This window comes from Chrysemys picta, chromosome 1, assembly GCF_011386835.1.
Source record: "Chrysemys picta bellii isolate R12L10 chromosome 1, ASM1138683v2, whole genome shotgun sequence".
Lineage (NCBI taxonomy): Eukaryota > Metazoa > Chordata > Testudines > Emydidae > Chrysemys > Chrysemys picta.
In genome coordinates, this window is record NC_088791.1 from 274949869 (window position 1) to 274977209 (window position 27341).

Genomic DNA, 27341 nt, shown 5'->3' on the forward strand with positions numbered 1-27341 from the left:
ACACAGAGGATTCCCCTCTAGGCTCAACTTCAATGTTACAAAAACAGGAATAAACCTCCCTCTTAGCATAGGGAAAATTCACAAGCTAAAACAAAAAATAAGCTAACGCATTTCCTTGCTACTACTTACAATTTCTGTAATTTTAGATGTATCATTTCAGTAGGAGCTGGGTTACCTGCTTGGTCTCTCTCTTTGTCCCAAGAGGGAACACACAAAGAGAGCACAAACAAAAACTCCCCCACCCCCCCCCGATTTGAAAATATCTTCTTTCCCCATTGGTCCTTCTGGTCAGGTGCCAACTAGGTAAATTGAACTGATTAACCCCTTACAGATAAGTGATTCTGTACCAGGAGGAATTTATGTTAGTGCATACAGAAAGGTTGTTACCCTTCCCTTTAAATTTATGACAGCCTCTTTCTGTGACTTGGCCCTCTGCCAGGTCACTTCAAAATCTTTCCCCTTCCAGCGTAGTCCATGAACAAAAAGCAATGGGAATTAGTACAAATGAAGTAAGTCAGAGATAGAGGGGAATGACTCCCTCTCAGGGTATATCAGGAGGGGTCTTCACACAGTGGTGTGGTGTTTGGATGTTGCATGTGATTATTAGAACTGGGAGCACTGGCTGTTGGGAGTCTGAAAGGACAGGAAACAGGAAGGAGGGGGAGGAGTTGAGGAGGCTGGGAGAGTTACAGGATGTGCAGCTACAGCTTGGAAAAGAGACTTCCACTGTAAATAAAGTTCTGTTAAAGTTTGTTAATACCTTGTGTGGTGGATACAACAAGTGGTTGTCTGGAAAGCGTCAATCATCCCTTTCCTCAGGAACTGAGGTTTGCAGGTGTGCTCTCTTCCATAATCTGGCCACAAGTGAGCTGCACTGCTCCCTTTTAACTCCTCCTCCATCCTGTGCATCTCTTGCAGGTGTGGCAGGGTGGAGCTGGCTGAGCCAAGAGCAGCTCATTAACCCCTTGTTGTCCAGTGTGGGGTTTGTATACACCATCACATAGGGAATAAGAACAAAGTAGGTAACTTTTTGGCACTCCAGTAAATTGCCCGAGTCATTACAAAGAGCTCTATTTTGAATGCCAAACCTGAAATAATGGTCATTACAGCAGAGAAACCTATTTCCTAGCAAGGGAGAGAAGACTAGTAATAGATTGCTACAATTAACAAAAACTCTTTATAAATGTTAGGAGTGCTAGTGCCAATGTAGGATCCAGGCCTGTAGTTTCGCCTGAGATAGTACTTTGAGTTTTGCTTGCCTGTTTTATATATATATATATATATATATATATATTACTAATATGTGTGAACAAAGGGATCCTTACTAAGGACAAAGACAGACACTGTATATGTTGCTTTTGACCAAGCCAGATGGGTTTGTTAGTATAATGGGAACAGATAAGAGCAGCTAAAGTGTTACTGGGCATGGTGGGAGTGTAATATATGAGCTGTTACCTGTCAGCTCTGTGTTGTTGAGGAACCAGGGCGCAGTACCCAGTCTGTTTGACTCATGTTTGACCTTCCTTCCTCCCCCCCAGCCTCTGCTTGAAACAAAACTGATCAGAAGAAAGACTTACAAAAAGCAACGATAAGGTGGTAGAAGACACACCTAACCGCCTGGGAGAAGTGTGATAGGATTAAGGAAACTCCCCTAGCCTCATTTGCATTGGAGATGGGACAGAGAGGCATCTCCATTAGCATACAGAATGAAGAACAAAGATTCCAAGGCAAGAACCGCACAGAACTCTGGGATCAGAAAAGCAGGGAAGCACTGCATGATGGGGGATCTCTGCTCCAGATGTTAATGAACCCACGCCTGCACACACCCAGCTCAGTAGTTATCAGACCAATTCTAGTAATTCTAGTAATACCAATTCTTTATTGGTATCCACAATAGTGAAGCTCCCTAATTGCATTGTGAGCTCCCGCCAAGGAACACTGCCCATAGCCAGGAATGATCAGTTCCTGTTGTCTAGCCTGAATAAAACAACTTTGGTATACTCCCTTGAGCTGTCAGTTTACCCATAAACAAATCTAGTGTTGTCCCTTGAACCATTGCTGTTTCACTACAAAGAAACCCTACCCATGCTCAAGTAAGTGTACTGTTGCCTGGATCCAAAATCTGCATCAGTTCCATTGGGACTTCATCTTCTCCTGACTGATCATGCTGGGAGCTCTGCCTGTCTCCAGCACTCCGGACCCTTAGCTACCACCACCACCTGGGACCCCCTGAATGATTCAAGCTTCATGGAGTGGTGAGAACCCATCTCTCTCTCTCTCTCTCTCTCGGTATAGCCTTCTGACCCTGACTTGTGTGATCAGTTATAGTTTTCTAAACCTGACTTTTATAATAAAATTTAAGTTAGATTTAATATTATAACTGTTTTGTTTGTTTGGCTCCCCTATGGTTAATGAATAACTTCATGGTTAAGCTGGTTGCTTCTCTCTCTCTCCCTCCCCCCCTCGTGGTTTTTTTTTTTTGGCTTCCTCATTTGCTCTGCAGCAATGCTCCTCATACCTAAGCTAAAGATCCCTGCAGCACCCAAAAATCCTGTGGGGTTTGCTCATCAAGTGGGTTACTACCAGAACAATTGTAACATGAAAGTGGGGATAGGGACGTGTTGAACCTGGGACATATGAGGGTGGCAGCTTGGAAGTGCTGCTCAACCCAACCTGCTGAATCCAAGGGCCTATGACGGTGACAGCTTGGAAATGCTGCTCGACGCAGTCTACTGAGTCCAGGGACATAAAGGGGTCAGTTTGGGAGTGCTGATTAATCCGGTCCTCTCAAATGTGCTCTGTTAATGTGTGTGTGTGTGTGTTAGTCTGATTCTGGGGCTGGAGGAACCCAGCCCTGGAGAACCTAGGTCCTGAAGGATAGCTCCATTGGGAGAGGACTTGCAGAATGGAGGAGTAGAGCTCCATATGAGAACACAAGTGACACAAGCAGTACATTGATAGAATTACAGAACCCCCCCCCCGCCCCCAGAAGAGTAATCCTAATAAATGAGCATACCCCAAAGTAACAGGCAAATCTGGTAACAAATTGGTGGAGGAACACAGGCAACACATGACCCTAATCACATGGTACTTGTCGAGTAGTTGCTGCGGAGTGGGAAAACTGAGGCACAGACCTCACCAAACTGTCTCTTCCTTTTTCAGACTAAGCTCCTTTAGTGAGGTCCCTCACTCATAGGATATTTGGTAATGTCCTGTAACTTTTAAGTTAAGAATTGTGCTTAGAATAACTGTAGGACTGTGCAATAAGGAGTTAAAGAGTTGTACCTTAAAAGTAAAGATTTTAGAGCAATACTGTGACTGCATGAAAGGGCTTTTGGTAGGGATCATTATTGAGATAAGGAAAGTAGAGATGGTTGAAAAAAGCCCTTGGCTGCTTGCTTGAGACAGGAGAAAACCAACAGGTTAGAGCAGGGGTCGGCAAACTGTAGCCCGCGGTCCGGATCCGGCCTCTCAGGTCTTTGGATCCAGCCTGCGGGATTGCCCCCCGTGGCTCTGTGGGCCCCGTGCCACTCTCAGAAGCGGCCGGCTCCACATCCCTGCAGCCCCGGGCGGGTGGGGGCAGAGGGCTCCATGCGTTGCCCTTGCCTCCAGGCACCGCCCCCCGCAGCTCCCATTGGCCAGGATCAGGGAACTGCAGTCAATGGGAGCTTCGGGGGAGGTACCTGGAGGCGTGGCAATGGCAGCGCACGTGGAGCCCTCCGCCCCCCTCCCCCCGGGGCCGCAGCGCTTCCTGGAGCAGCACGGGGCCGGGGACAGGGTAGGTATGCAGGGAGCCTGCCCTGACCCTGGTCCACACTGCTGCCACCTCAGAGCCGCTTTAGGTAACCGGTGCCGGGCCGGAGCCCAAACCCCTCCTGCACCCCGCCCCCCAACTCCCTGCCCTAAGCCCCCTGCCTGCACCTCACACCCCTCCTGCACCCCAACTCCCTGCCCTGAGCCCCCTCATACACCCCGCACCCCTGTGCACCCCAGCCCCCTGAGCCCCCTGCCACACCCTGCACCCTTCCTGCACCCCAACCCCCTGCCCTGAGCCCCCTCCCACAATCTGCACCCCTTCTGCACCCCAACCCCCTGCCCTGAGCCCCCTCCCGCAGTCCGCACCCCTCCCGCACCCCAACCTCCTTCCCCAGCCCTGCATACAATTTTCCCACCCAGATGTTGCCCTCAGCCCAAAAAGTTTGCCCACCCCTGTGTGAGAGAGATGGGTAATGAAGAAGGGGAAATGCCCCTGGGAAAAAGGGTGCTTTAAGGGTGAGAATCCCCTGATTGAAGTGAGTCTGAGCTTTGAACAATATTACGAAACCTTTAAGCCATGAGGTAGCGCAACGGATGTGACTACTGCATTGGCATTATTTTATGCATGTCTGGACGTGGTTGAAATGGCAAAGGGAAGGCAGGAACTGGAGCTGGAGAAAAAGCAGAAAAGCTTAAAATGGTGACTGTACTTAGAAATATGCAATAGGAGAGAGACAAGGTCAGTAGGAATGAAGAACAGTGTAGGAAAGAGTTAACACACACAAACATTTTGTTAGAAGAAGCGAAAGCAGCAACTCGCTTCTTTGTAGATGAGAATAAGGCAGCCAAGGCAGCAGCAGGTCATCAGAAATGTGAGGAGAGATTAGTAAATTGCGTGCCCAATTTAGCGCCCATAAGGGGGTGGTAGCAGCTGTAAGGTTGAGAGGATTGCAATTTGGAGCCCCCTAGGAAAATAGAGATATCCCCTGATGCTGACCCCAAAAACCCATTCAACTCTGATTGGCCACACATGCAGAACATTGACCGTTTCCATAAGGGAGGTTAAACACATAGTTGCAGGAGCCGATCTTCCCACAACGGAGCTGGTCACAGACATAATGAGATGGTCTCCTAGTCAGGTCAAGTCTATTGCCAGAGACTGGGGCCACTGAACTGTGACCCTGCTGTGGCATGACTGGCTCACATTTGGCACATGTACCCCTCTGCTCACGGCATGGATTTAACCCAATTGGATCAGTTATTCACCTCTCCTTGTGATGCAGATGCTCTGGACATAGGCATAGTTTCTTGGGAGCAGACTGCCACTGGACCCCGGGAATAGATGATAAGTGCTCTCAGAATATTACTGCCTGCTTCTTCCCTCAAGAAACTATATATAATGGAAGAGCAGAAACCAGGAGAGGCCCCTGAAGTTTACCTAATTTGAAAAAAGATGCTGGCAGCTCTCTCTGATTTGTTACCCTAGACAGAAGAGAATGGGATTATCACTCCCCATTACACTGCTCTACAGCCAAAATACTTCTGAAATAAATGTAGTCAAACTTTACTAATTCTGGGTCACTGAGAATGAAAATGATGCTTAAAATTGTTGATTGGCTCTAGTTTTCAAGATATGCTATTGGGTCAGTATATATGACCCTTGACTTGGGAATGGCGGAGGATAAGTGAGTTATAAAGGGAAGGAATCTCAATTTAAACCAGAAATGACTAAAATACATCTTTGACTGGATCTATGAATAAATCTATGACTGGGTTTGGACAGTACTTGCTTTTTAGGCAAAACAATGAATGATGCAATCTGAAGCTGGTATTGCGTCATACATGATATGAATTGCATCATGTTATTCCTAGAAGTCATGGATGATGCAATCATAACGAAGCTTACATCACTCTGCTGAACAAATTGCCCTATATCAGCTCTAGAAATCATACAGTGTCGTGCTCTCTTATTTGTCAGTGTTTGATTTTGCAAAGGGACACATTTCTGTTTAGCTAAAGTGAGCAGAGATGCCTCGTACTTGTGTGAACAGTGCAGATAACTTCTGCTATGTGTGTGGTGAAGTGACTTTTGCATCACAAAAGCGCAGTATAACCACTATGGTTAAGAAAGCCTATCACCTTTATTTTGGCTGCAAAATTGGAGATCAGGACAAGATGTGGGCCCCACACATATGCTGCAACACTTGTGCAACAAATCTTCACCAGTGGTTGAACAGGAAAAGGAAATCTATGCCTTTTGCAGTGCCAATGATTTGGAGAGAGCCAACAGATCATACCAGCAATTGTTACTTCTGCATGGTGCCTCCAGTTGGGAAAGGTGTGTCAAAGAAGAAAAAGTGGACTGTGCATTATCCAAACATTCCAACAGCTATACGCCCAGTACCCCATGGAGAAGGACTGCCGGTTCCTGATGCACCAGAATCATTCTCACTTGAGTCAGACGAGGAAGAGGAAGAGGATGAAACTTCTGGTCCAGAACCATCAATGTCACAGGACCCACATTTTCTCCCATCCTCTTCCTCTGAACCATACCTCATAACACCAGGTGAACTGAATGACCTTGTCAGGGATTTGGAACTACCCAAGAGTAAGGCAGAGCTGTTGGGCTCCAGACTACAGCAGTGGAATCTCCTGGCAGGTGATGTTAGGGTTTCCATGTTCCGTGACTGTCAAAAGGATCTTGTCCCATTCTTCTTCATAGAAGGTGATCTTGTAGCCTGCAACAACATCGATGGTGTGATGGGAGCCCTCAACATCGTTCACGATCCAGATGAGTGGAGACTGTTCATTGATTCATCGAAGACGAGTCTTAAAGCTGTTTTACTGCATAAGGGCAATGTTTTGCCATCAATTCCAGTTGGGCATGAGCTCCATATGAAGGAAAACTATGACAACATGAAACAACTTTTGAGGTGCATAAACTATGAACAACATCAGTGGCAGCTTTGTGGCGATTTGAAGGTTGTTGCTCTCTTGCTTGGTCTGCAGACCGGATACACAAAGTACTGCTGTTTTCTCTGCGAATGGGATAGTCGTGCAAGAGATTCCCACTACATCAAGAAAGATTGGCCACTCCGACAGTCATTGGAGCCTGGGAGGAAAAGTGTTCAGCATCCACCACTTGTTGAATCAAGGAAGCTTTTGTTACCACCCTTACACATCAAGCTGGGTCTGATGAAGAACTTTGTCAAGGCCATTGACAAAACACAAGCAGCTTTCAAGTACCTCCTTGGAAAATGTCCAAGGTTAAGTGAAGCTAAGATAAAGGAAGGTGTCTTTGTTGGTCCTTAGATTCGTGAACTTCTTCGAGATGATGCATTTGACCATGCAGTGCATGGCAAGGAAAAGACGGCATGGAAAGCCTTCCAGTTAGTGGCAATAAAATTTCTCGGAAACAACAAGGCAGGCAACTACAGGTTGTTGGTGGAAAACCTCCTCAAGGCATACAAAAGCCTTGGTTGCAACATGTCACTAAAGATACATTTTTTGCACTCTCATCTAGATTTTTTTCCACCGAACTGCGGAGCAGGGAGCGACGAGCACGGCGAGCGATTTCACCAAGACATTGCAACAATGGAGAAACGCTATCAGGGCAAATGGAGCCCATCAGTGCTTGCAGACTATTGCTGGACAGTGACAAGAGATGCTCCATTTAATGAATACAAGAGACAAGCCAAGAAGTGCTGAGTAGACACTGAATAGGACTAAACTATATACATAATAGTTTTTTGCCTTTTGTTTCATAATAACCCTTTTGCTGATTTTTAAAGTGTTACATAAACAGGACAGGTGAAATATTATCATGTAAAGCAACCATAAACACATGAAAAGACCTAGGTTTACAATTTATGATTAAAACTTTACTATCTACACAATATACATAGACATAAAATGTAAAAACTTAAATATCTTAGAAACAGTAGCCAATCAGTTGTTTTAATTGTCATATTTGAATTCAGCACATCAAAATACATAATAAATAGCACATTTTATCTCTGAAGCAGACGACTTCTCAAAAATTGTAGACCAGTGTTATCAGAGACCCGAATTAGTACAGAGCACTTATGCAGAACTAAATTCTCAGACAAAAATGACCATGGGGGCTGTGGATAAAGAACACCTAACCTGGAGTAACTAGTGGCAAAAATCAAACAGGCAGGGGATTTGCTGTGAGAGACTGGTGTCTTAAAAAGACAAATCAGCAAAAAGACTACCTCAGAGCCCATACAGGCTATCACATATGTGAATAATGGTCCTCACTCTGCTAATCGCCCTCCCAATTCTAATCCCCCTACTTTCCACAACCCTGGGCAGCGCCGACCCCTTAGGAACATGATTTGGATAGAGCTGGTGAAGTTAGGGGAGAGTATGGGGAAATATGATGGTCAGCCCCTTAGCATATTGATTAATGCTTTGTCTCAGGTCATGCAGAGAACAGAATAAATGTAGGAAGCTCCCCCTCGGCTCACTGCCCTGGATGAAGTGGATGAAGACCCCAGATCTATGACCCCCCAAAACAGAACATGACCATAAGTTGAAAGGGGTGGGACTGTGGATGTGCATTTCAGGTATAATTATGCCTGCTGAGGAGAGAGGAGTGGGAAACAAGGCTCTGCGGCGTCAGAGTTGTGGGACACATGTTTGCTGGAAAATAATCCCAATAAACATCGCATTGCCTGCACTTCAGACTTCTGGTCTTCTGCTTTCTGTCTGAACCAGGGGAGAGGGTGAAAGGAAAGCCATCTAACTGTAAAGAACTATTTAAATTTTCCCCCCACAAAGTTTACATGTATGGTACTAATTGCAACAAACATGTTAGTATTAAACTGAAGGCCCCACCACTTGGCTCTAACATAACTTCAGTTCAGGTCTGTCATCACTTCTGACTATACTTCTTGGGACATATCGTGCCTGTCTCAGTTCCAGGGTACCTGCATCCATATTTCCCCCTCCATGGTCCCTCGAGGGCACCCACTTAAGGATTTCTGGCTCCCAGCCATTACCGATCTTGGGTGGAGACCCACGACATCTTACTTCCTTCTGACCAGGGGTTTTAAGGTCGCACAGCTTCCTGATCTACACTGTGATATTCCCAGTTCCTGTTCTTTGCTTTTTCTCCAACAGCTATGACCAGTTACAAGTTACCACAGAGCTCCTTCTAAGCAACCACATTTATTCTTAAGTTAAAAGCATTACAGAGAAAGCATATCAAAACAATAGAAGAACTTAAGCTCATGCTAAAAAGCTTACTAGACATCACCACCAACTCCAACAAAGGGCTATAGTAGGTGTCAGTCCTTCAACCCCACAACTGGGTTTTCTTTGTGATTATAAGTTCATATCAGGTTTTAGCTCAGGAACCAGAACGAAGACCCTGACTCAGTTCAAGTTTGGGCTAGTTATCCAAAAGACCTTTTTCTATTGGTCTCTGGAAAATCCAGTTTGAATCAGAATATGTGAGTCTACCCAGGAAATGGTAGCTCTCTGGAGGTGTTATAACCCAAGAGATTTGCCTTAATCATCCTCTACTGTTTTTACTTCCTGGTGAAGCTGTGGTTACCCTCCCCCCATAAAGTGCATACAATATCTGGCTCACATTGATACATAACAAACAAACTAGGGAAATATAACCTAGATGGAGCTTCTATATGTTGGGTGCATAACTGGTTGGAAAATCATTCCCAGACTGTAGTTATCAATGGTTCACAGTCATGTTGGAAGGACATAATGAGTGGGGTCCCACAGGGATTGGTTCTGGGTCCGGTTCTGTTCAACATCTTCATCAGTGATTTAGATAATGGTATAGAGAATACACTTATAAAGTTTGCAGACTTATAAGTGACTCTCAAGCTGGGAGGGATTGCAAGTACTTTGGAGGATAGGATTAAAATTCAAAATGATCTGGAGAAACTAGAGAAATGGTCTGAAGTAAATAGGATGAAATTCAATAAGGACAAATGCAAAGTACTCCACTTAGGAAGAAACAATCAGTTGCACACATACAAAATGGGAAATGACTGCCTAGAAAGGGATCTGGGGGTCTTAGTGGATCACAAGCTAAATTTGAATCAACAGTGTAACACTGTTGCAAAAAAAGCAAACATCATTCTGGGATGTATTAGCAGGAATATTGTAAGCAAGACATGAGAAGTAATTCTTCCGCTCTACTCCATGCTAATTAGGCCTCAACTGGAGTATTATGACCAGTTTTGGGCACCACATTTCAGGAAAGATGTGGACAAATTGGAGAAAGTCCAGAGAAGAGCAACAAAAATGATTAAAGGTATAGAAAACATGACCTATGAGGGAAGATTGAAAAAAAAATGGGTTTATTTAGTCTGGAGAAGAGAAGACTGAGAGTGGACATGATAACAGTTTTCAAGTACATTAGGAAAAACTTCCTAACTATCAGGGTAGTTAAGCACTGGAATAAATTGCCTAGGATGGTTGCGGAATCTCAATCGTTCAATATTTTTAAGAGAATGTTAGACAAACACCTGTTCGGGATGGTCTAGATAATACTTAGTCCTGCCATGAGTGCAGGGAACTGGACGAGATGACCTCTTGAGGTCCCTTCCAGTCCCATGATTCTATGATAGACATGTGCTTAAGTACACTGCTGGACTGAGGCCTGAATCAGTTACATATTACTATAAAACACAATGGCAAGACAGTGAAAATGCAGAAGTATAGATTTTTTTTTACAGTTCTAAAGCTTTTTTATTTTCCACAAACCATAATAGGCACTATGCTGTCTTGTTACTGTTTTTGTCATGCAGTGAAATCTTAATAATGTATATGTTAAACACCTATTCTTTGCTTGTGTGCTATGTAATGAAAGCGAAATTTGCTGCCTGTGCAGAGACATACCACAAGACATTTTCATCATGTAAATTCTCTGGTGGAGACTTATGTAGTGCACAGGCCTTGTGCTGAGCCTCTGCACAGGGTGAATTTCATCCTGTGACTGCAGCTCATCAAATGCAGGGAAGCTATAGTAAGGGGGGGATGCAGAAGAAAAGTCTGTAGTGGCTGCATCCCAATAAAGGAAGTGTTACTCTGGGCCATCAGCTTGCTAACCTACTCAAGTTGACCTTGCAATTAATACGAAAATAGTAGAAAATGATACAGCATTTATCTATTCATATGACAAAGACTATAGTGAAAACAGGAATCGTACAACTTTTATCCAATAAGGCTTTATCTAGAAGTGGTTACAGCAAAGAATTGGGAGCCAAGAAGATCTGGGGTTCTAGCCACAGATGAAGCAGGCAAACGCTCACAGTGGCTTCTGGAAAGTCAGGTAAACATTGGAACTTTGCTGAAAACCAGATGCTGCATCTGAGTTGAGGGAAATGAAAAAAAACATTCTTATCATCTTTGGAACATTAGGATCTTCTGATCCTGTTCAGAAACCATACTAGAGAAGCTCTGTTTGATATGGCTGTGGACTGAACAAAGGAAGTCAAAGATGCTCTAACTTTTGGTGTAGGTGTGTCATTTGTATTAAAACCAAGTTTCCAGCTTGCTTCAGGACCAGTCTCCACAATTATCCTTGTAAATTCTGGATTCTCAAGGAATTTTGTTTTCACAAATCCATTTTTGAATACACAAATGCAGTATCTTGGCATCCATCACTGTGGTATCTGAAAGCCACCCAAAGCTGTAAAGGGTACACAAAGATATTTTTTGCATTTTTCCTTGAAAGTTCATCCAGAGAACTTCTAGGATTTCCAGATTTGTGGAATAGACTCCTAGAAATCTGTGTCTCCTGCATGTATGAATTTCATTATTGAGGGTTGACAGTTCTGTTGTTCCAATGCTACTGTGCTGTTATGGAAGGTCCTGATCAAACAGGGTGTAGTGGTCTTTCAGATGTTGTAACATGTTGGCTTTGTGTAGACGTGGGAGAGAGTGTGACTTTGGCATTTGGTGGCCAGCTCACAGAGAATACATTAGACCTACTATTAATATAAGCTAAAAAAGTTCTTCATTGGCTTGTTGTAGAATCCTGTTTATTTAGAGCTGAAGACAAAGTTCTTGGCCCAACTGTCTCTTGTATGGCATAGCTATAATATATGGATTTGTTATGGCAGCCTTGGAAAATGTGGCCCTAAAAATACCTTAGAAGATTTTAAGTGGCTTGCAATCAATTGAAATGAGAAAACACAATAAAATGGCTCTGACTTTTATAATGCTATTGCTCCATGCTCCAGCTAATTTGACAAAATACAAAGAAAAACAGATGCAGCAGCAAGGGGTAATCCAATTTAAAAGTCTCAACAGAAATCTTACCAAATCAAAGTTAATAAAAATTGAAGACAACACAAAAGTAAAAGTAAATGAAATCCATCATCTTAAAGGAAATATTAGAGATGAACTGAACAGGGGGTCTAGCAGATAGAAATCCAAATGAATTCTCTTAGCTTCAAGAGAAGGATTTGCTCCTGCATATTCAGTACCAATAAGAAATATAATGTACGCTTGGCCTGTATTTCAGTATTACTCTCTTGCAAGGAAACTCAAGAAGTACATTTTCCTGGCTGTAAATACAGTGGACCATACACAGCTATCCATTTAGACCTAGTAATTTCAATTTTTTTGCTCATCCCTACTAGATATTTATGCTTTGTCATGGTGACAGTTAGTGCTATCTAGGGAGAATATGTTAGTAATTTACTAGTTTTCCATTCATAGCAGCAGTAAACCTGAAGGACCATCGGGAAATACATACTATATCTCTTTGACAACTATTTATAATTTACTGCTAGAAATGTAATTTTCTTAGGCTCATTTGAAGTTTGTCAGGATAATGATAGGAACGGTAACACAGAGGGCAGTTAAAAAGGTTACTTATGCCCACAGCTGAGTTACAGTGAGCAGTGAAACCTGAGAAGCAATAGCAAAACAATGAATTTCCAGAGCGTAATTATGTGGTTTCAAGATTAGGGTACAAAAAGCAAACTGAATAACAATATCTTGCACATGTTTCTTCGGGAAGCAAATGGAAGACAACCCATTGGGTAGGATAAAGGCAACAGAATGCTTTGAGAGAATTATCTGTGCAGGTTTCTCAGAGTTGGCTGGCAGGGTAGTCATTAAACAGAGCTACAGTTGTAGCAAACACTATCCAGTAGGAAAGACCAACACACTCTAATCATTTGATTATAAGTTTTCTTGCTGCAAGACAAGTGATTATGTAGTAATTGGAAGAAAAGTAAATTGGAAGGAGGCAGAGAGAAAGCAGCCCAGCAGGGAAAATGCAGTGAAATTGGTGATGGGCAAAACACCTTGAGTCTGATATCATCCCACACAGAAAAACCCACATAAGGGAAAAACTCTACTCAAAAGTCAATAAAGCTCTCTTTATGGATTGAATTTCCCCGAACATGAGATCAGGAAATGGTTTGGATCCTGCAACAAAACACAACTGTATGGGGATGGCCTGCTTCTTAACAGTCACTGGAGAGACCTCCTCCCTCATCAGCTAAACCCCCACTACAGTATTTCGCCAGTCCCCTCCTCTCCTTTCCTAGGATGTAGAGACCACAGAGGCAGTAAATGTTGCTTAACAATATTAACACCCAGGGGGATTTCCCAGCAGAAGTCTGCTAAGTTACCACATGTTGCCCTCCATTTCTTCTCCTGCCCCAGAATGCCCCCTTCCTCCTTTTACAAAGCCCCAGCAATGCAGAGTTTGCAGAGGCATTTCAGACAGTCCGGAGGATGGTTGAACATGTAGTGAAGCTTCTGATCCCCATCTGCTGCTGCTGTTTGATCCCCCACACCTCAGATGAACTTGATTCTCAAGTGCAAAGGGAGGGGGGCCCCTAGAGAGCAATCCTACAGAATGGCATTGCTAGGAATTTGACAGATTTATATCACTTTCACTCTGTATCTTCCAAGACATAACTGAATTGAAACATCAACAATTCCACATATAGTACATTCATTTGTGCCTGACAAAGCAATAACTTTTTAAAAAATAAAACCCATCAGATCTGTTTATTTGGGTCTATATAAATATACATAAACATATTGGCACCCAAAGATGTTGTTTAACATATATGGTGTTTGTTGAAATGATAAAAGGCAGTTTGGGTTACAGACTTGCCACAACTTGGGTCTATATGAGAAACATTCCTCTTGGTGTCATCATGTTTGTTTGTACTGCTAAAGACACTTAATCCAGCTTACTAGCACAATAGATGGTGACAACACCACAATATGTTCTTGTGTATTCAGGGAGCTTTAATCTCTAGAACTGCTGTGTATTTAAAAAAAGCAATATGCTGTGTAATCCATGTAGAGTGCTTTCCTGTACTGTATGTCTGAGTGCTAAAATCCTTATTTGTAAAAAACGGTTTACTGATCTGTTACTGCTTTCAAAACTCAGTGTTCAATTAATTTAACACTCAAAGGCAGCATATATGATCTGAAATGCTACTTTAGTTTAAATACATATTTTGTGTCCTCCTATATATAAACATAAATTAGCTTTTTAAACTGAAGTGATCTTTGGGCATTGGAAGTACAAAGAGCACCTGAACCAACAAACCCTATATTTTGCCATATATAATTTAAAAATGAGCACTATGTTTAATTTTGTAGCAAATTAAAAGTCTCTGAATAAAATAGACCATGTTGTGCCATGATTTTTTTAAGTAGAACTCCCCACTGCTTATTAAAAGGCTGATGGCCCTGTGATAGATATGGCAACTTCCTTCAATATCTTTGGAAGACCATATTGTATTAAGTGTATGAATAGTTTATAGAATTATAGAATCATAGAACTGGAAGGGACCTCTAGAGGTCATCTAGTCCAGTCCTCTGCACTCATGGCAGGGCTAAGTATTATCTAGACCATTCCTAACAGGTGTTTGTCCAACCTGCTCTTAAAAATCCCCAATGATGGAGATTCCACAACCTCCCTAGGCAATTTATTCCAGTGCTTAACAACTCTGACAGAAAGTTTTTCCTAATGTCCAGCCTAAACCGCCCTTGCAGCAATTTAAGCCTATTGCTTCTTGTCCTATCCTCAGAGGTTAAGAAGAACAATTTTTCTCCCTCTTTCTTGTCACAACCTTTTATGTACTTGAAAACTGTTATGTCCCCGTTCAGTCTTCTCATCTCCAGACTAAACAAACCCTCATAGGTCAGGTTTTCTAGATCCTCAAATCATTTTTGTTGCTTTTCTCTGGACTTTCTCCATTTTCCCATATCTTTCCTGAAATGTGGCATTCAGAACTGAACATAATACTCCAGCTGAGGCCTAATAAGCAGAACAGAAAAATTACTTCTTGTGTCTTGCTTACAACACTCCTGCTAATACATCCCAGAATGATGTTTTCTTTTTTTGCAACAGCGTTACACTGTTGACTCATATTTAGCTTGTGGTCCATTATGACCCCCAGATGCCTTTCTGCAGTACTTCTTCTTAGACAGTCATTTCCCATTTTGTATGTGTGTAACTGAATGTTCCTTCCTAAGTGATGTACTTTGCATTTGTCCTTATTGAATTTAATCTTATTTACTTCAGACCATTTCTCCAGATCATTTTGAATTTTAATCCTATCCTCCAAAGGACTTGCAATCCCTCCCAGCTTGGTCTGCAAACTTTATAAGTGTACTCTCCATACCATTATCTAAATCATTGATGAAGATATTGAACAGAACCAAACCCAGAACTGATCCCTGGGGATCCCACTTGATATGCCCTTCCAGCTTGACTGTGAACCACTAATAATACTTTCTGGGAACAGTTTTCCAAAAAGTTATACATCCACCTTATAGTAACTCCATCTAGGTTGTATTTCTCTAGTTTGTTCATGAGAAAATCATGCAAGACATCATCAAAAACCTTACTAAAGTCAAAATATACCACATCTACTGCTTCCTCCCATCCACGAGGTTTATTACCCTGTCAAAGAAAGCTATTAAGTTGATTTGACACAATTTGTTCTTGACAAACCCATGCTGGCTGTTACTTATCACTTTATTATCCTCTAGGTGTTTGCAAATTGATTGCTTAATTATTTACTCCATTATCTTTCCAGGTACTAAAATTAAGCTGACTGGTCTGTAATTCCCCAGGTTGTCCTTATTTGCTTTTTTATAGATGGGCACTATATTTGCCTTTTTCCAGTACTCTGGAATCTCTCCCATCTTCCATGACTTTTTGAAGATAATCGCTAGTGGCTCAGATACCTTCTCAGTCAACTCCTTGAGTATTTTAGGATGTATTTCATCAGGCCTGGGCGATTTGAAGACATCTAACTTCTTTTAAGTAATTTTTAACTTGTTCTTTGTTAAGCATATGAGTAGTCCCACTAAAAATAATGGGATTACTCATGTGCTTATAGTAAGACACGTGCTTAAGTGCAGTGCTGAATGAGGGACATAGAGGGCACAGTATTGAATCAAATTACAAACTTCTAAACTTCTACTATTACTGTAACATCACTCAATGAGAGTTTTGTCTGAGTAAGACTTCAAACTGTTATCTATTATGGGGCAAATCCTGATTAGAAATTGCTTAACTGACAGAGGGCCCACCATACTGTAACTCACAAGTCCTGACACACTCATTACCCCCAAAACACTGTTTTCACCATATATATCTAAAAAGTCATGTAAGATATTATATGTAAACTGGTGACACTGATCCAGAAATGCATTGCATGATATATGTATGGGTTGTGTACAAACAGCTATAGATGTGTGCTAGAATTATGTTCTTAAAATGTATTTGGAAGTCAGTGTATAAACCAAGCCTGCCTGTGATAGGGTCTACTTGCTTCCTGTGAGTGCCCCTGCTGGCCGGATGTGTGCCTGCACTCTCTGCTTTGTGCTGCTTAGGGTGACCCCTGTTGGCATTTAACTTTTCTCAAGCGGGTTTTCAGTGACTTAGCTCTCTGGCTGAATCTCACACAATCTGTATGTGCAAAACAAAACAGACCCCTTCTGGGTACAAGTCCAACAGGGTCTATCTGAGTGCCCTCAGTACAGTCTCTTTATCTGTAGCCCCATCCCTGGGCTCAATCCTCAATCTGTCCAACAGGGCATATCACAGTACCCTTGTTGGCATTGTTTTCACCTGCAACTCTCCATGGGCTCAGGTCCTCAATCAGTCCCATAGGATTTGTCACAGTACCCTGGTTCAAACTGACTCTCAGAACCTTCTGGTCTCTCTCTCTGTCAAGTGGTCCCTACTCTGGAATGGAGCAGTGCCCCCAGGGCTTCCTCCTTTTCCTTTTCTTGGTAGAAAACCCCACTGGCCACAGCTCTCCAACTGGGCCACGAGTTCAGTTCAGTCCCCTTCCTGGGGTATTACAAAGTCTAAAAATGCTGACCTCATTGAGGTCCACTAGGGTTACCATATTTCAACAAGCAAAAAAGAGGACGGGAGGAGCCCCGCCCTAGCCCCGCCCCTGCCCCTCCCACTTCCCGCCCCCCCAGAACCCCCAACCCTCCCCCCGTTCCTTGTCCCCTGACTGCCCCTTCCTGGGACCCCTGCCCCTAACTGCCCCCCAGGACTCCACTCCCTATCTAAGCCTCCTTGCCTCTTGTCCCCTGACTGCCCCAACCCTTATCCACACCCCCACCCCCAGACAGACCCCTGGGACTCCCACGCCCCATCCAACCACTCCCCACCCCCTGACAGCCCCCCCCCCAGAACTCCCAACCCATCTAAACCCCTCTGCTCCCTGTCCCCTGACTGCTGCGATCCCTCTCCCCACTTCTACCCCCTGACAGCTCCCCCCCAGAACTCCCAGCCCCCTACCCCCCCGCTCCTTGTCCCCTAACTGCCCCCTCCTAAGACTCCCCCCAACTGCCCCCCAGGACCCTACCCCCTACCTGTACCCTGACTGCCCAAAACTTTTTCCACTCCCCCCAAAAAGCCCCCCCCCCGTTTCTTGACTGCCTCCTCCAGAACCTCCCTGGCCCCCTTACCCTGCTGCTCAGAACAGGGTGTTGGGCTCTGTGCCAGCCGGACACATGGCTGAGCTCCCCTGCACAACACAAAACCCGGTCCCTGGCCCTGCACAGGGCTGCCGGAGCGGGCTGCAGGAGGAGGAGCTGCCGGCTGGCTCAGAATGCAGGGAGGAGGAAGCTGCTCCGGAGTCCAGCCCGGGACTTTCCTGCAGCCCTCCCAGCTCTGCTCTGCCGGGGGAGGGGGGAAATCCCGGACATTGTGAGTGCTTTACAAATTCCCCCCGGACGCTATTTTTAGCACGAAAAGGAGGACATGTCCGGGTAAATCCGGACGAATGGTAACCCTAGGTCCACAGCCCACTCCCTGATTAATCTCCCCTTCTTCAGGGCTTTTGGCCCCTGCACCTGGTGAGGGGGGAACCAGGCCCACCCACTACTCCACGTCCCAGCCCAGGGACTCTATAAATAACAGACACATGCTGCATCCCTTTCAACTTTCTGCTACTGTTCCCTGGGCCACTTCCGTGCAGCCCCTTCACCTTTATCTCAGGGCTGAATTCTTTCTTGCATTCCCTCAGCCAGACAGAAGCACCTTCTTTGTTCCCCCAGTCCCTGCCAGCAATTATTCTGTCTAGGTACTGCAACCAGCCAGGAGCACTATCCTCACTCCCCTGGCTCCATCCAACAACTGATTCCACTCTGTTCAGCAGCATCTTTATGAGAGCCGGCTGGATTCTGATTGATTGCTCTCTGCAGCCTCTCTCTAATTGGCTGCTTCCCCCAGCCTGGAGGACTCACTTCCATTGCTCCTTTTCAGGTGCAGGGTGGGGTAGGATCATGAGGCCTTTGAACCTACTACACCCCATCACACTGTCCTAGACAAAAGAATGTGGATTTACCAGTTTAACCAGCTTGATTACAGACAAAAGACAATGAAAGTAATTTATATATAAGGTAAATAAAGCAATCAAGTAAACAAGAATCAGAGGAAACAACTTAGTGAGCTTGAGAGTCCGAGTCTTCAGCCAGGAAGTCTTCTTATGATGAACACAATGTACTTTGGAAATGTAAGGGAGAGCAAAAAGACATTCTAGTTATCCATCAAGTAGGGGACATAGGAACAACATACTCTGAGCTTTTGACAGTTGAATCCTCTTGTCCTGAACTGCAGGAGCTGCTGATAACTTGCTGTAATAGAGAAACTGTTTTAGGCAAAGAAATAACTTGCTAGAGTTAAGTTTTAGTCAGTAGAAAGCATGTTTTCTTTTCCTTTGGTTGTAACCATACCTGTCTCTTTTTCTCTTGCTTAGTATCACTTAAATCTCTGTTCTTTATTAATAAACTTGTTCTTTGTTTTCCTATAAACCATCTCAGTGTTATTGTATTGAAGTAAAGTGTGAGGCTTCAGCTAACTTAACAGTCTGGTATGTATACTGTCTCTTTGGTGGTAGTGTACTTTAATAATTTTTGTGAGTGTCCAGTGAGAGGGACTGGACACTACAGAGAGAAATCTCTGGGGAACATCAAGAACTGAGGTTCACTGATTGTTAGCTGCAAGGCAAAGTAAAGACTGCTGCAGTCTCAAGGAATTTGATGGTGAGATGGACAGAGTGGTATGACAGGGAACTGACACAGTCTAATCTCCAGTAAAGATCACCCTCGCGCTAAGGCAGAGGGATAACAGAGAGGGTTACAATTCTACGTGTCCCTAGCAGAATGTCACACCAACTCTCTCTGAATCTTGGTCTGAAAAATGAATTAAACCTTTTCTGGGATTCAGTATAGTTTGCTTAACATTTCCCCTCATTCTTTTTCATTTCTCTGTCATCTGGATAGGTATTCAAGTGCCAAAATACATTGTTCTTACAGCATTTCTGGCTCATTGTTGCAGATCTAAGAAGTCTGGATAGGAATTATATAAGTATCCAAATGTTAAGATGTTTATCCAAATAAAAACACATCTTGGAACCTCCTGGGGTTCATCCATCTCCAGTTTGGATATTATGTTCCTTTGTGAGAAAAGCCCTAACAAGAAACTAGACTAAACGAATCAGTTCTGGAAAGAATGATTTTATAATGAGAGCAGAAAATGGTGAGTAAAGTAGTTAACCCATTCTTAATATAGAGACAAATTATGATTGTCTCCACAAAGGTGTTATGGATGAGAGGGGAGGGCACAGACAACTCCTCCATTGCACTCTGGTGCAGGAGGCAACCATAATTTCTCAGCCATTGCTCCAAGCACAGGAGAAGCCTCCCTACATTCAGTTCCTTGAGTTCTTCATTCCAATCCACTTCACTAATTCCCTTAATTTCTTAAAGTTTGCCTTTTTTTTAAATTAAAGACCCTAGTTGCAGACTTATTTTTGTTTATCCTTCCATTTAGTTTAAACTTATTACACTCATGATCAAACAAACCAAGTCTGTCCTCTAAAACCAGTTGTTCTATGAAGTTCTTGTTTTCACCAATACTAAATCTAAAATGGCATAATCTTTTGTTGGTTCAGTGACTATTTAGTGAAGAAATCTGTTGGCTATCACATCTAGGAATATGTGGGCCTTACCATTATTAGAAGCACTTGTCCTTCAATCTATATTTGGAAAATTAAAGTCTCCCATAATCACATATCAAATATTAAAGAGGTCTCTATCCATATCCAGATTGGATCCTGGGAGTCTGTAGCAATCCCAGATTCTCAACCAGGGATCCAAGGCCCCTGGGGGGCCGTGAGCAGGTTTCATGGGGGCCGCCAAGCAGGCCAGCATTAGACTCACTGAGTCTCGGCGAGAAAGCTGAAGCACTGCCGCATGGGGTTGAAGCCCGGGCCCTGAGCCCTGCCACCCAAGGCTGAAGCCGGAGCCTGAGCAATGTAGCTTTGCGGAATAGGGTTACCAGATAGCAACTGTGAAAAAAATGGGACAGAAGGTGGGGGTACTAGGCACCTATATAAGAAAAAGTCCCAAAAAACGGGACTGTCTCTTTAAAAATAGGACATCTGGTCATGCTATTGCAGGGGCTCCTGTGGCATGAGGCCCCAGGCAATTGCCCTGGTTGCTACACCCTAATGCCGGCCCTGGCTTTTTATATGCAGAAAACCCGTTATTGTGACACAGTTGGGCTGTGGAGTTTTATAGCATGTTATGGAGGGAGAGGCCTCAGAAAGAAAAAGGTTGAGAACCCCTGTCCTAGTGAATCCTCTGTTACTTTTCTTCCCCAAAGTGATTTCGACCCAAACAGATTGTAAAGAAATTAGAAGTGATGGAATGGATAAAACAGTCTACCTCAGCATTAATATACAATGCTACTTCACGACCTTTGCCTTTATTTCACCATGTTTCTGGCATACCTATAATTGGTTTAATTTCCCGCATCAGTATTTCTAGTTCCTCAATTTTGTTACCCAGGCACCTTGAATTTTTGTTCAGACACCTTAGCTGTTTCTGCTTGACTTCGCCTAGATTCCTCACCTGATTAGGTACAATCATTGTATTGCCTGTATCACCTACCTGATTGTTACTGTCAGTGGTATTAGCACTATCTTTCTTCTTGTTGCCCATTCTCCTACTCTCTGTTGTTCTTTTCTCCAATTCTGTATCCTCTTTTACTTGATTTTCCTCCTGCTCAGTATTAGAATCAGGCATAGCGATTACATAAGCATCTCCTAACTGTCTCCTCCAAATTCCTAGTTTAAAGCTCTTGTAAACAGTTGTGCCCACCTCTATCTCAGAAGTTTATTTTCCTCCCTACTTAGAAGGAATCCATCCCATGAGAATAGTCCTCTGTTAATGAATGCCTCCCAGTGGTCAAAAATCCCCAAACCCTCCTTATAGCACCAGTGTCTGAGCCATTTGTTGATCATCATAATCTGTCTCACCTTTGCTCTCCTCCTCTTCGAACAGGTAGAATCCCACTGAAGATCACTTGAGCCTCCATTTCTTTAAGCATCTTCCCCAGCCTGATGTAGTCTTCCTTGACGCATCCCAGCAAGAATCTAGCAGTATCATTTGTTCCCATATGAAGGACAATCAGTGGATTCTTTCTCACTTCCATTAGGATCCTCTTCAGCCTCAGGTCCACATTCTGAATCTTAGCTCCCAGCAAATCGAACATCCTTCTGGTCTCTGGATCAGTTCTGGTGACAGGCCTGTCTATTCTTCTTAGCAGGGAGTCCCCAATCACTTAGACTTGCCTCTTGCTGGTGTTGGTGTAATTCTCCAGCCTCCCCACTTCTGTTCTTTCTGGCTGCAAATCTTTTTGTCTTCTGTTCTCATTTGCAATCTTCTGTGAGTCATCCTCTGTCCTCTTTTGGCTCTGAACTCTGACAATCTGCAATGTGTCTTCCCCTCTTCTTGTAGGACTAGCCACTCTTCCCTTCTTTCTTGGTCTCCCATTGTCTATTACTGCCTGCCTCTTCCCTTCATTTTCCAACTCAGTGAACCTATTCTTCAACTCTGTTTCTTCTTCACTAATCAGTCTTTTCCTCTGCCTTGTTCTTGTAGTCACATGCTTCCACTAGACACTTGCCTCATCCAGAAGTTTGCCCTCACCGTTCTCTGGTCCAGCATGCATCTGCAAGTCTTGAGATTTTCCTTTAGTCTCCTTTTTACTTCTCTCCATATCCACTCAAATCCCTTTCAAAACTCAACCATAGTTTCTAGCTGCATCTCCAAACCTTGGACCATCTCTTCCATCAGATTGTTCAGGCAGCACTTCATACAAATGAAATACCTTTCAGGTATCCTCTCCAGAATATTGTACATCCGACAGCTTCCACATCCAGTCATCTGCATTGTCTTTTCCATTCCTTGGTTTACTACCACTGCTACCTCTGTAGATGTCATAGCCTCCCCCCTTATCAAGAAGGAACCCCCCCACACACATACCAAAATAAACAAACAACCCCCCTCCCCACAAAAACACCACACACCCTCCCCCAAACTATCCTTATAAATTCCAACTCAAACGCCCCTGTTTTCAGCTCTGTTTGCTGGCTCCTATTCTGCTGCTCCTGTGTAGTTGTAATCCTATGGTCCTCTTCATTTTCTTTGCTTTGAAGGATAAAACTGATTTAAAAAATCAATTTGTACTAGTCCAGGGCCATCATGCAATATAAGCATTAAAATGATTAACTTCAAGGGAAACAAAAAGTCAGACTGTAGGCCCTGCTTTTCAAAAATGATGAGTACCTACAGCTCACATTGATGCCAAATGAAGTTATAAGCAATCAGCATTTATAAAAACTCAGGCTCACTGTGTTCTGAATGTGTTCCAGTGGTAGCTCGAAATTACAGCATTTCTTAGTACAGCAAATGGCTGTATGATTGTGCTAGTCAGACTTAAAATGGGCAATTCCACAATGAAAAATGACTAAAATAGCATAATGGTGCTCCATGTTTATTAGAGAGACAAGGTGGGTGAGATCATATTTTTTATTGGACCAACTTCTGTTGTTGAGAGAGACAAACTTTTGAACTTACACAGAACTCTTCTTCGGGTCTGGGAAATGTACTCAGAGTGTCACAGCTAAATACAAGATGAAACAGGTTGTTTAGCATAAGTAGTTAACACATATTTCAAGGGATCATTCAAAGTGAAATGGCCTGTTAACACCTCTCCAGTAACTGGAGGTAAAGGCAGCTGTGGGGGGTTGTTAGCGAGTTATAGGTTGTTGTAATAAGCCAGAAATCCAGTATCTCTATTCAGTCCATGATTTTTAGTGTCTAGCAAAGTTATGAATTTAAGATCATCTTTTGAAAGTGTTGTGTAGGTTTCTTTTGAGGATGAGGATTGATAAGTCAGATATAGAGTGATTGCTTTGTGAAACCTATTCACACACGGATGATCTAGTGTTTTTGTCTTTTATCATTTTCCTGTGTGAGTTCATTTGAGAGCACAGTGACTATCTGGTTTCACCCACATAGTTGCTAGTTGCTATTGGGGCATTTAGTGCACTGGATGAAGTACACACATGTCATGACAGGTATATGTAGGACCCCATGGATCTTAAAAGGCATGTTGTGAGGGATGTTGATCGTTGTAGCAATGGAGATATGTCTGTAGGTTTTGCATCTGTTGTTCTGGCAGGGTCTGGTGCTGCTTAGAGTTGGTGTGTCCTGGTCTGTGGGGAGCTTGCTTCTGATGATGAGCTTGGAGAGGTTGGGGGGTTATTTGAAGGCCAGAAGAGGGGGTTCAGGAAATATTTCTTTCAAGATGGGGTCCTCATTGAATATGGGTTGTAGCTGTTTGATGATACCCCATGTGGGTTCTGTGTTTATTATTTATCAGTGACTCCATATCAAATACGCTTTCTTTATAAACAAAGTAATGCTTTTTCTTACTGCCAGGCACGCAAACTCAATTTATGAAGACACTCTTCAGAGTAGAACTATAGCTTGGGATACCATTGGTTTCAGTGGGCTTTTCATAAGAAGTTGGATGTGTGTTTCAAGAGGGACATTATGCATGCTAAATATTGCTAGCAGCACACAATAAGCCCTCTGGCTTGAATATATTTTTTAAAAATAGTTTATGTGCAGCATACTGTGCATGACAGATAGATGTAGATGAAGGATGGTCCAATGGTTAGACTACAGTCCTGGGTCTCAGGAGACCCATATTCAAAGCCCTGCTCCACCTTGGGCTAGTCACTTTGTTACCCAGGGTTTTCAGAACCCCAGCAGTGATAACTTAACTATTTCACTCCAGGCGGTGTCAGGAATAAATCAACGGAAACACAGCACTTCCATCTGATAAAAGATTAATGCACGAAGGGTGCTCTATCTAAAACTGCAGTTTAACGTAAGAACATAAGAACGGCCATACTGGGTCAGACCAAAGGTCCATCAAGCCCAGTATCCTGTCCTCTAACAGTGGCCAATGACAGGTGCCACAAAGGGAATGAACAGACAGGTTATCATCAAGTGATCCATGCCCTGTCACCCAATCCCAGCTTCTGGTAAACAGAAGCTATGGACACCATTCCTGCCCATCCTGGCTAATAGTCATTGATGGACCTATCTTCCATGAATCTATCTAGCTCCCTTTTGAACCCCATTATAGAATTGACCTTCACAACACCCTTTGGCAAGGAGTTCCAGAGTTTGACAGTGTATTGCGTGAAAAAATACTTTCTTGTGTTTGTTTTAAACCTGCTACCTATTAATTTCATTTGGTGGCCTCTTATTCTTGTATTATGAGAAGGAGTAAATAACACTTCCTTATTTACTTTCCCTATACCACTTGTGATTTTATAGACCTCTATCATATCCCCTTTAGTCACCTCTTTTCCAAGCTGAAAGTCCCAGTCTTATTAATCTCTCCTCTTACGGAAGCCATTCTATACCCTTAATTATTTTTGTTGTCCTTTTCTGAACCTTTTCCAATTCCAATATATCTTTTTTGAGATGGGGAGACCACATCAACACGCAGTATTCAAGGTGTGGGCATATCATGGATTTATATAGAGGCAATATGATATTTTCTGTCTTAATATCTATCCCTTTCTTGATGATTCCCAACATTCTATTCACTTTTTTGACTGCCACTGCACATTAAGTGGATGGTTTCAGAGAACTATCCACAATGACTCCAAGATCTCTTTCTTGAGTGGTAACAGCTAATTTAGACCACATCTTTTTATATGTATAGTTAGGATTATGTTTTCCAATGTGCATTACTTTGCATTTATCAACATTAAATTTCATCTGCCATTTTGTTGCCCAGTCACCCAGTTTTGTGAGATCCTTTTGTAGCTCTTTGCAGTCTGCCTGAGACTTAACTATCTTGAGTAGTTTTGTATCATCTGCAAATTTTGCCACCTCGCTGTTTACCCCTTTTTCCAGATCGTTTATGAATATGTTAAATAGGACTGGGCCCAGTACAGATCCCTGGGGGACACCTCTATTTACCTCTCTCCATTCTGAAAACTGACCATTTATTCTGACTCTTTGTTTCCTATCTTTTAACCAGTACCAATCCATGAGAGAACCTTCCCCCTTATCCTAGGGTAGCTTACTTTGCATAAGAGGCTTTGGCGAGAGACCTTGTCAAAGGCTTTCTGAAAATCTAAATACACTATATCCACTGGATCTCCTTTGTCCGCATGCTTGTTGACCCCCTCAAAGAATTCTAGTAGATTGATGAGGCATGATTTCCCTTTACAAAAAACATGTTGACTATTTCCCAACAAATTATGTTCATCTATGTGTCTGACAATTTTGTTCTTTACGATAGTTTCAACCAATTTGCCCGGTACTGAAGTGAGGCTTACTGGCCTGTAGTTGCCAGGGTCAGCTCTGGAACCCTTTTTAAAAATTGGCGTCACATTAGCTATCCTCCAGTCATTTGGTACAGAAGCTGATTTAAATGATAGGCTACAGATGACAGTTAGTCCTGCAATTTCACATCTGAGTTCCTTCAGAACTCTTTGGTGAATACCATCAGGTCCTAGAGACTTATTACTGTTTAGTTTATCAGTTTGTTCCAAAACCTCCTCTAATGACACCTCAATTTGGGACAATTCCTCAGATCTGTCACCCAAAAAGAATGGCTCAGGTTTGGGAATCTCCCTCACATCCTCAACAGAAGACCGATGCAAAGAATTCATTTAGTTTCTCCAAAATGGCCTTATCATCTTTGAGTGCTCCTTTAGCATCTCGATCGTCCAGTGGTCCCACTGGTTGTTTAGCAGGCTTTCTGCTTCTGATGTATTTAAAAAAAATTGTGCTATTACTTTTAGAGTCTTTGGCTAGCTGTTCTTCAAATTCTTTTTTGGTCTTTCTAATTATATTTTTACACTTCATTGCCAGAGTTTCTACTCTTTTCTATTTTCCTCATTAGGATTTATCTTCCACTTTTTAAAGGATGCCTTTTTGCCTCTCACTGCTTATTTTACTTTGTTGTTTAACCACGGTGGCTCTTTTTTGGTTCTCTTACTATGTTTTTTAAATTGGGGTATACATTTAAGTCGAGCCTCTATTATGGTGTCTTTAAAAAGTTTCTATGCAGCATATAGGGATTTTACTTTTGGTACATCTTTGCACACTTAAGAAAGAAAGAAAGAAAGAAAGAAATTGGAAGACTAAGTGTAACAGTATCACCTGATGACATCTGCCAAAACAATATTTTTATTCCACTGCAAAACACCATAATAATTCTGCTTTTTACTAATTCTTCATATTAGATTCCTGCCAGTACATTTGAGATGGATGGGAATTTTGCATGAGTTAGGTCTGGGTGAATTCTGTTCATTATTTTAATGTTTCAAAACTATTCCATTTAATTTGTCATACTCATATTCATAGTTCATTAATTTTTGCTTTTCACTCCACTAAAGTGAAACCATATCATTTTTAAAAGAAATATTTCCACTAAAACTTCTGATTAGGGTTTTGTATAGTGTATTACATGTCAGTGTTAACTTTTTAGATTAGGAAAAAAGAAAACAAATTACTTACTTGGAGTTAATATGTAAATATTTTCAGTAATATTGAATACATAAATGAAAACATTCATCTGGAGAAATCATGTAAAGTAAATAGGTTAGTGTCACAATCTTTTGTTTAGACTGATATAGGTTTAAACATATGCACAATACAACTTCTATTATTATTCTTTGCTATGTATATAT